This window comes from Pongo pygmaeus, chromosome 21, assembly GCF_028885625.2.
Source record: "Pongo pygmaeus isolate AG05252 chromosome 21, NHGRI_mPonPyg2-v2.0_pri, whole genome shotgun sequence".
NCBI classification, from domain to species: domain Eukaryota; kingdom Metazoa; phylum Chordata; class Mammalia; order Primates; family Hominidae; genus Pongo; species Pongo pygmaeus.
The window spans coordinates 51,887,947-51,896,771 of record NC_072394.2 but is presented as its reverse complement, the minus strand read 5'-3'; positions in this window follow the sequence as shown (position 1 = coordinate 51,896,771).

Sequence of the window (8,825 nt, the reverse complement as noted above, 5' to 3'; positions counted from 1 at the left end):
GAGAAGCCGGGCCTGGCAGAAGAAACCAGCAGGCAGCTCTGGGAGGCCATTTGCACAGAGCTTATTTTGAAGTCCTGGGGTTCAAATCCCAACTCCGCCTCTGGATAGTCACAACCCACTGGATAGAGAATAGTTCAAGCAGAGTGTAATCTGAGAATAACAAAGGTGGGCCCAGGATATAAGGAAACCACATAAGTTAATGTTGACCCATGAAGCACCCCCTACACCTGACGGGGCGGGCAGGAAGCGGTTACCAGAGCCCAGAAAGTCAGGTGGGGAAGCACTTGAGGGCCTGTGGCCTTAGACAGAGGCAGCCAGGCTGAGGCATGTGCCTTAGGGGAACACACATCTCAGCCTCACCCTCCCTGCCTCCTGGGGAACCTTGAGGCCACCAAACAAGGAGCCATTAATGCAGTTCATGCTCCCAGGAGCATTGAGCAGAGAGAAGCAGAGAGGACAAGGGTGAGAAGGGGATCGGAGGCACTAAGGAAGACACTGGCAGAGCCATTTATTGTGCATCTGAGGCAAGTCACTTCCCCTGCCCAATCTGTTTCCTTATCTGTAAAATTGGGATGTTACCTCACTCACTTGAGGTGAGGAATAAATTATTTAAAACATATAATGGTGGCTCACACCAGTAATCCCAATACCTTGGGAGGTTGAGGCAGGAGGATCGCTTGAGCCCAGGAGAGATCAGCCTGGGCAACAAAGGGAGACACTGTCTCTACAAAAAAATAGAAAAATTAGCCGGGTGCAGTAGCACAAACCTGTAGCCCTAGCTATTCAGGAGGCTGAGGCAGGAGGCTCGCTTGAGCCCAGGAGTTTGAGGCCGCAGTGAGCTGCGTGGGGGACAGAGTGGGGGACAGAGTGAGACTCTGTCTCAAAAAATAAATAAATAAAAATAAAACGTGGAAAGTACCTAGCATGAAGCCCAGTAGGAAATTTTTTAAAAGGCAGTTGTTGTTATTATTATTATAACTCATGTGGGGAGAAATCAGGCTGAGAGAGGTACGTTAGAGTTGGCTGAAAGGTACAACAGCGAGGGATGTTTGAGGCAGCCTAACATACACTATGATAAATACCACCACACTCAACAAGCAGCCTCTCTCCCTGTAAAAACATCAGGTCAACCTGGGCAGAGGCAGAAGACTGCACATGCTGCCATTTTAACAACAAGGCAAAAAAAAAAATTCTCGCTCACTTGGCCCACTCCCACTCAACCCTTCCTACCCACACAGTGGGGCCAGTCTATTTTAGCAAAAGACCATTTAGTTAAAGGAGGCTGACAAGGAAAGGATCCAGATTTCTCCTTTTCTGTCTTTTAAAAAAATCCACAGATATAAATAAGCCCAAGACAGTCTGTTTCTGCCACCTTCTAAACAGACCTGTGATGAATTAATATCAGGACCATGGGAGACTGTGACCGAAGGATGGGTTAGGCTGGCCGCAGACCCAGCCAATTCCACAAGCCCAGGCTTTGAAGCCAGTTTGGAAACTAGCCATCAGGAAACTCCACAAACCTCAATTTCTCCCAGACAATTTTGGAGGAAAAACCCAAGTCAGCAAAGAATATGGAAATTACTGAGAAGGTATGAGGTCCATGGAGGCTCCATCTTAAAGAATGAATGCCATCGGCTGGGCACGGTGGTTCACACCTGTAATCCCAGCACTTTGGTAGGCCAAGGCAGGCAGATCATGAGGTTAGGAGATCAAGTCCATCCTGGCCAACATGGTGAAACTCTGCCTCTACTAAAAATACAAAAATTAGCTGGGTGTGGTGGTGCATGCCTGTAATCCCAGCTACTTGGGAGGCTGAGGCAGGAGAATCGCTTGAACTAGGGAGGTGGAGGTTGCAGTGAGCCGAGATCACGCCACTGCACTCCAGCCTGGCAACAGAGCAAGACTCCATTTCAAAGAAAAAAAAAAAAAGAAATTCAAATTTAACTGAGCATCCTATGTTTCAGCTGGCATCCCAGCTCAGGAATGACAAGAACAGTGCTGAAAGGGACACAGCTCAAGCTACAGAGGTCTCCAACTGGTGGCCTCCAGGCCATATGAGGCCCATGCATGTGTGTTGCTCAGTCTTCACAGTTTATAAAATTGGAACAGGCTACAAACATTTTCAAGAACTTTAAAGGATTTCTTGCCTCTTTAAAAATGGGAAGCTCCAACCATGCAGGTAGAAGCTGCCCCACTATGGGAACATAATGGGGACAGAAGGGAACGTGGAAAAGTGAAAACTGATCACGGACTTGTTAGGATGGAGAGATTGTGAATAAATCTGTTTAGGGGTTGTTTATTGCATGAGGAGTCTGGAAGTGACAGTGTCAATAGCCCATGCCTGGGGAACTGGCCCTCTGCAGGCTCCACTGCTGCGGTCCCAGAAGTGCTGGCTGCAGTGTCTGAAAAACCTGCCCATCTGCACCATCTCTGCCAGACGAACTTGTACTTCCCTCTTTCCAGGCACAAGATGAAGGCCTCTTGCCATGGGCTGGAGAAATCAGCCCCTACAGCACCCCCTGCAGACACAGGCTGGAGTTGCAAGTCCTGGGAGAGACCTGCTCTATCTTCTCTGGCAATTGTGGCCACTACTAGAGGAACTCAGGCAGGCAAAATCTAGGAAAAGAAAAAGAAGATTCAGCCAACGGCTAATACATAGCAGAGCCGGGATTTGAACCCAAGTCTAGCTCTAGAGCCTATGTTTGTTTTTAACATTTTTAAAAAGCACTTTCAGAGGGTGAGGCAGGAGGATCACTTGAGACCAGGAGCTTGAGATCAACTCCAGCAACATAGTGAGACCCCTATCTCTACAAAAAATTTAAAAATTAGATGAGTGTGGTAGCACGCACCTGTAGTCACAGCTACTCAGGAGGCTGAGGTGGGAGGATTGCTTGAACCTGGAAGGTGGAGGCTGCAGTGAGCTAAGATCGCACCATTGCACTCCAGCCTGGGTGACAGAGCAAGACCCTGTCTCAAAAATAAATAATAAAAAAATTGTCATACAATAAAACTATTTTTTTATTTTGCTGTACAGTTCTATAAATCTGGGTTTTTGTTTTGAGACGGAGTCTCACTCTATTGCCCAGGCTGGAGTGCAATGGTGCAATCTCAGCTCACTGCAGCCTCCACTTTCCAGGTTCAAGCGATTCTCCTGCCTCAGCCTCCCAAGTACCTGGGATTACAGGCACGCGCCACCACGCCCAGCTAATTTTTGTATTTTTAGTAGAGATGAGAGATGGGGTTTCACAATGTTGGCCAGGGTGGTCTCAAATTCCTAACCTCAGGTGATCCACCCACCTTGGCCTCCCAAAGTGCTGGGATTACAGGCATGAGCCACCATGCCTGGCTCAGTACTATGAATCTTAACACATGTACACATTCATGTAACCACTACCGTAATCATGAGACCCCAAACACTTCCTTGTGCGATCCCTTTACATCCACATCCGCCACCCATCCTAACTTCTGGCAACACCATCATCTCTTCCCTTCATCATACCTTTGTCTTTTCCAGAATGTCAAATAAAAGGAATCACACAGCATGTAACCATTTGAGGCTGGCTTCCCTCAGTCAGCACCACATCTCTGAGGTTCATCCAAGTTGTTGCACAATCACTAGTTTATTCCTTTTCACTCGGATGAAGATGACTATTACTTATCGGGGGACCTGCACCAATAATCACGTAGGTTCTTTTCTATTTTCCTAAGCGTCGGCTGGCTTGAGAAATAAAGCGACAGAGTACAAAAGAGAGACATTTTAAAGCTGGGCGTCCGGGGGAGATATTACACATTGGTAGGATCCGTGATGCCCCACAAGCCACAAAAACCAGCAAGTTTTTATTAGGGATTTTCAAAAGGGGGGGGAGTGTGCGAATAGGTGTGGGTGACAGACATCAAGTACTTAACAGGGTAATAGAATTCACAAGGCAAGTGGAGGCAGGGCGAGATCACAGGACCACAGGACCGAGGTGAAATTAAAATTGCTAATGAAGTTTCGGGCACCATTGTCATTGATAACGTCTTATCAGGAGACAGGGTTTTGAGATCAACCGGTCTGACCAAAATTTATTAGGCAGGAATTTCCTCTTCCTAATAAGCCTGGGAGCCCTATGGGAGACTGGAGTTTATCTCACCTCTGCAATCTCGACCATAAGAGACAGGTACGCCCCGGGGGGGGGGCCAGTTCAGAGACCTACCCCTAGGTGCGCATTCTTTCTCAGGGACGTTCCATGCTGAGAAAAAGAATTCAGCAATATTTCTCCCATTTGCTTTTGAAAGAAGAGAAATATGACTCTGTTCTGCCCGGCTCACCGGCGGTCAGAGTTTAAGGTTCTCTCTCTTATTCCCCGAACAACTGCTGTTATCCTGTTCTTTTTTCAGGGTGCCCACATTTCATACTGCTCAAACACACATGCTGTACAATTTTTGTAGTTAACGCAATTATTACAGGGTCCTGGAATGATATACATCCTCCTCAACTGACAGGATTAAGAGATTAAAGTAAAGACAGGCATAGGAAATCACAAGGGTATTGACTGGGGAAGTCCGTGAAATCTTTACAATTTATGTTTAGAGATTGCAGTAAAGACAGGTGTAAGAAATTATGAAAGTATTAATTTGGGGAACTAATAAATGTCCATAAAATCTTGACAATCCAAGTTCTTCTGTCATGGCTTCAGCCGGTCCCTCCGTTTGGGGTCCCTGACTTCCCGCAACAATTACTGACCTAACCCTGTGGCCAAGCATTTAGAGGACACATTGTCTCACTTGATCCTCACAGTAACTCCAGGAGGAAAGACATGTTATGCCTACTTTGTAGATAGGAGATCTGGGGAAGTTACTGCTGTCTGCCAGGAGCTGGGAATAAACCCAAGCTCCAAACCGTTTGTAAAACTGCTCTGTTCCCAGAAAATGAGTAGTGAGGTATGGGGGAGATAATACCACCACCTCTCAGCTAAAATTCTGGAAGACATTGTGAATCTCGTATTTTTTCCCACAGCTTCCCAGAAATGCTTGTGTGGGTTTTTCTTTGTTTTTGTTTTGTTTTTATTTTGAGATGGAGTCTCACTCCGTTGTCAGACTGGAGTGCAGTGGTGCAATCTCGGCTCACTGTAACCTCCACCTCCAGGGTTCAAGTGAGTCTCCTGCCTCAGCCTGCCAAGTAGCTGGGACTACAGGCGCGTGCCACCATACCCAGCTAATTTTTGTATTTTTAGTAGAGACGGGTTTTCACCATGTTGGCCAGGATGGTCTCGATCTCTTGACCTCGTGATCTGCCCGCCTCGGCCTCCCAAAGTGCTGGGATTACAGGCGTGAGCCACCACACCTGGCCATGCTTGTGCTTTTACCCATGCAGTTGGTGAGGGTCTTAAGCAAAGGCCCTTGGAAATTAGGGGCCTAGGATAGTACTGGTTCACATCCCAGCTTTCAAGAACCATCTTCAAGGTATATGAACTCACCAAACCTCCCTGAGCCTGTTTTGCTATCTATAAAATAGGGTAATAACAGAGTTGGGGTATAGATTAAATGAGATAATAGCACAATATCAGCACGTGGCAAGCACCCAATAAACCTCATTTCACAGATGAGGAAACTGAAGCTTATAGAAGGAAAGGACTCCTCAGTCAAGAAGACAAAGAGGTAAAACGAGACTGAAGCATCAAATGTTTGGTGGGGGCCGGGCGCGGTGGCTCATGCCTGTAATCCCAGCACTTTGGGAGGCCAAGGCGGGCGGATCACAAGGTCAGGAGATCGAGACCATCCTGGCTAACACGGTGAAACCCCGTCTCTCTAAAAAATACAAAAAATTAGCCGGGCGTCGTGGTGGGCGCCTGTAGTCCCAGCTGCTCGGGAGGCTGAGGCAGGAGAAGGGCGTGAACCTGGGAGGTGGAGCTGGCAGTCAGCCGAGATCGCGCCACTGCACTCCAGCCTGGGCGACAGACCGAGACGCTGTCTCAAAAAAAAAAAAAAAAAAAATCTTTGGTGGGACTGGTGGGAGCTAAAGCTAGAGACGGGTTGCAAATAGTTTGATCATTAAAGGCCTACAACTGCCTTGGAGCTCAGAGAAGCAACAGCAAAGCTGAGACTATGGGTGTGGCTGGGAGTTCTCCAGGAAGCTTCTCTGGCCCCTGGCTGGCAGGTATTTGGGGCCATTTCTGACCTCAGTGGTATCTCATCAACACAGAAGTCCAGCAAAAGCATTTGAGCTTCTAAGAGCCAGAAATTATCTCCTTCCTGTATCCATTAGACTGCATTTAAGTAACATGTTGCAATTAAGCCAAGGGTTACAAATACAAGTGCCAGGCCAGGCACAGTGGGTCATGCCTGTAATCCCAGCACTTTGGGAGGCCTACGCAGGTGGATCACTTGAGGTCAGGAGTTCGAGACCCCGCCTGGCCAACATGGTGAAACCCTACCTCTACTAAAAATACAAAAATTAAGGGGCACCGTGCAGGCATCTGTAATCCCGGCTACTCAGGAGGCTGAAACAGGAGAATCGCTCGAACCCAAGAGGCGAAGGTTGCAGGGAGCCGAGATTGCACTCCAGCCTGGGGGACACAGCAAGACTCCGTCTCAAAAAACAAAACAAAACAAAAACCCCACAAATACAAGAGCCAGACTGACAGAATCAAATGCATGCTCTGCCACTTACCAACTGTATGACACACTATATATATACATATACATAGATGTACATACACATGCATGTATATAGTATGCGCATAGGCAGTACCTGTTAGGCAGTAAGTAAAAACATGGCCAGGCATGGTGGCTCATGCCTGTAATTCTAGCACTTTGGGAGGCCAAATAGGGAGGATCCCTCAAGCCCAAGAGTTTGAGACCAGCCTGAGCAACATAGAGTTTCTATTTAAAAAAATAAAAAACAAGGTAAGGGAATAGAAAGTGATAGTGAAGATGATTAGATAGTTCCCCAGAGGGGATATGTGAGCAAATACCTGCATGACACAAGGCAGAGGGTCGTGCAAAGCTCTGGGGGTCTAGGGCTGGTCATTCCATGCAGTGGGAAAAACAAATGCTAAGATACTGAGGTTGGAGTAATCCTAAAGGAATGGAGAAGTCAGGGGGCCCATGTGGCTAAGATCGGAAGGGAAGAGATGAAGTTAGAGGTTAAGGGAAGGGGAAGATCATGTAGGCCCTGATGGACTTTGGCTTTTACTGTGTGAAGTGGGGAAGACACTGGAGGCTTCTGAGCAGAGAGCTCCATACCTAATTCCGGTTTTCACAGATCGCTCTGGTTGCATCTGAATTGACTGTAGGAAGCAAAGGTTGAAGTAGATACCAGTATATTCCAACCTTGTTTCATGGTTTGTACCAAGGTGGTAGCAATGAAGATGCTACGAGGGGGTGGGTTTCAGATGTATTTTGAAGGTAGAACCAATAGGATTTGTCAAGGGATTCACATGGTACATGAGGTTGATTCCACAGCTCCTAACCAACTGGACTGCTGGTGTTGCCAATACCTGGGAAGGGAAGATTGTAGGAAGCACAGACTTGCAGGGAATGGGGTTAGGGGAGTGAAGCATCAGGCATTTAGTTTTGGACGTGTTAAGTCAAATGCACAAATAAGTCTGAAAATGTAGGCTGGGGCCAGACATAAACGCTTCAAATGCTGTGCAGAGAAATTGAAGTAGCGTCAGTTGACTTAGGTAATGGAGATGCCCATGTCAGGACCTTTAGAGTGGGCATTATAGAGTTGTGAATTTACTGCTTTGTAGCAAGTTATCTCAAAACCTAGTGGCTTGAAATACATTTCCCATAGGTCAGAAATCCAAGCACAATCTGGGTGGGTCCTGTCTCAGGGTTTCTCACAAGCATCTCTGAGAGGTCTGCTGGGGTGGTAGTCAAGCCTCCACTGTAGAAAGACGTGCTTACAAACTCACATGGTTGTTGGGTAACTCCTCCCACACTAATGGTTCACCCTCAGTTGATTGCTACACTGGCCTCTCCCAACATGGCAGCTTATTTAAAAGTGAGCAAGCTACACCAGGCGTGGTGGCTCACGTCTATAATCCCAACACTTTGGGAGGCAGAGGTGGGCAGACCAATTGAGGTCAGGAGTTCAAGACCAGCCTGGCCAACATGGTGAACCCCCTCTACTAAATATACAAAAATTAGCCAGGCGTGGTAATCCAAGCTACTTGGGAGGGTGAGGCAGGAGAATTCGCTTAAACCCAGGGGATGGAGGTTGCAGTGAGCTGAGATCGCAAAAAAAAAAAAAAAAAAAAAAAAAGTGAGCAAGCCAAGGAGAATGAGAAAAAGAGCTAGCAAGTCTCAGAAGTTACACTAGGTCCAGCCTAGTCAAGGGGAGGGGATTCTGAGTCAATACCAGGAGCCATTTTAGAAATCTAGAGGTCCCAGGCTGGGCGCGGTGGCTCATGCCTGTAATCCCAGCACTTTGGGAGGCCGAGGCGGGCGGATCACAAGGTCAGGAGATCAAGACCATCCTGGCTAAAACGGTGAAAACCCGTCTCTACTAAAAATACAAAAAATTAGCCAGGCGTGGTGACAGGCACCTGTAGTCCCAGCTACTCGGGAGGCTGAGGCAGGAGAATATGAACCCAGGAGGCAGAGCTTGCAGTGAGCTGAGATCACGCCACTGCACTCCAGTCTGGGTGACACAGCGAGACTCCACCTCAGAAAAAAAAAAAAAAAAGAAAAGAAATCTAGGGGTCCCATCTTTGAGGTGAGATTTTAAGATACTTAAAAAATTATTCAGTGTGTATTTAAAAAGAAAAAAAAATTCATCACATTGATAAATGATGCAGCCTACTTTTGCAATTTTCTATGAAGTTTATAAACACAAA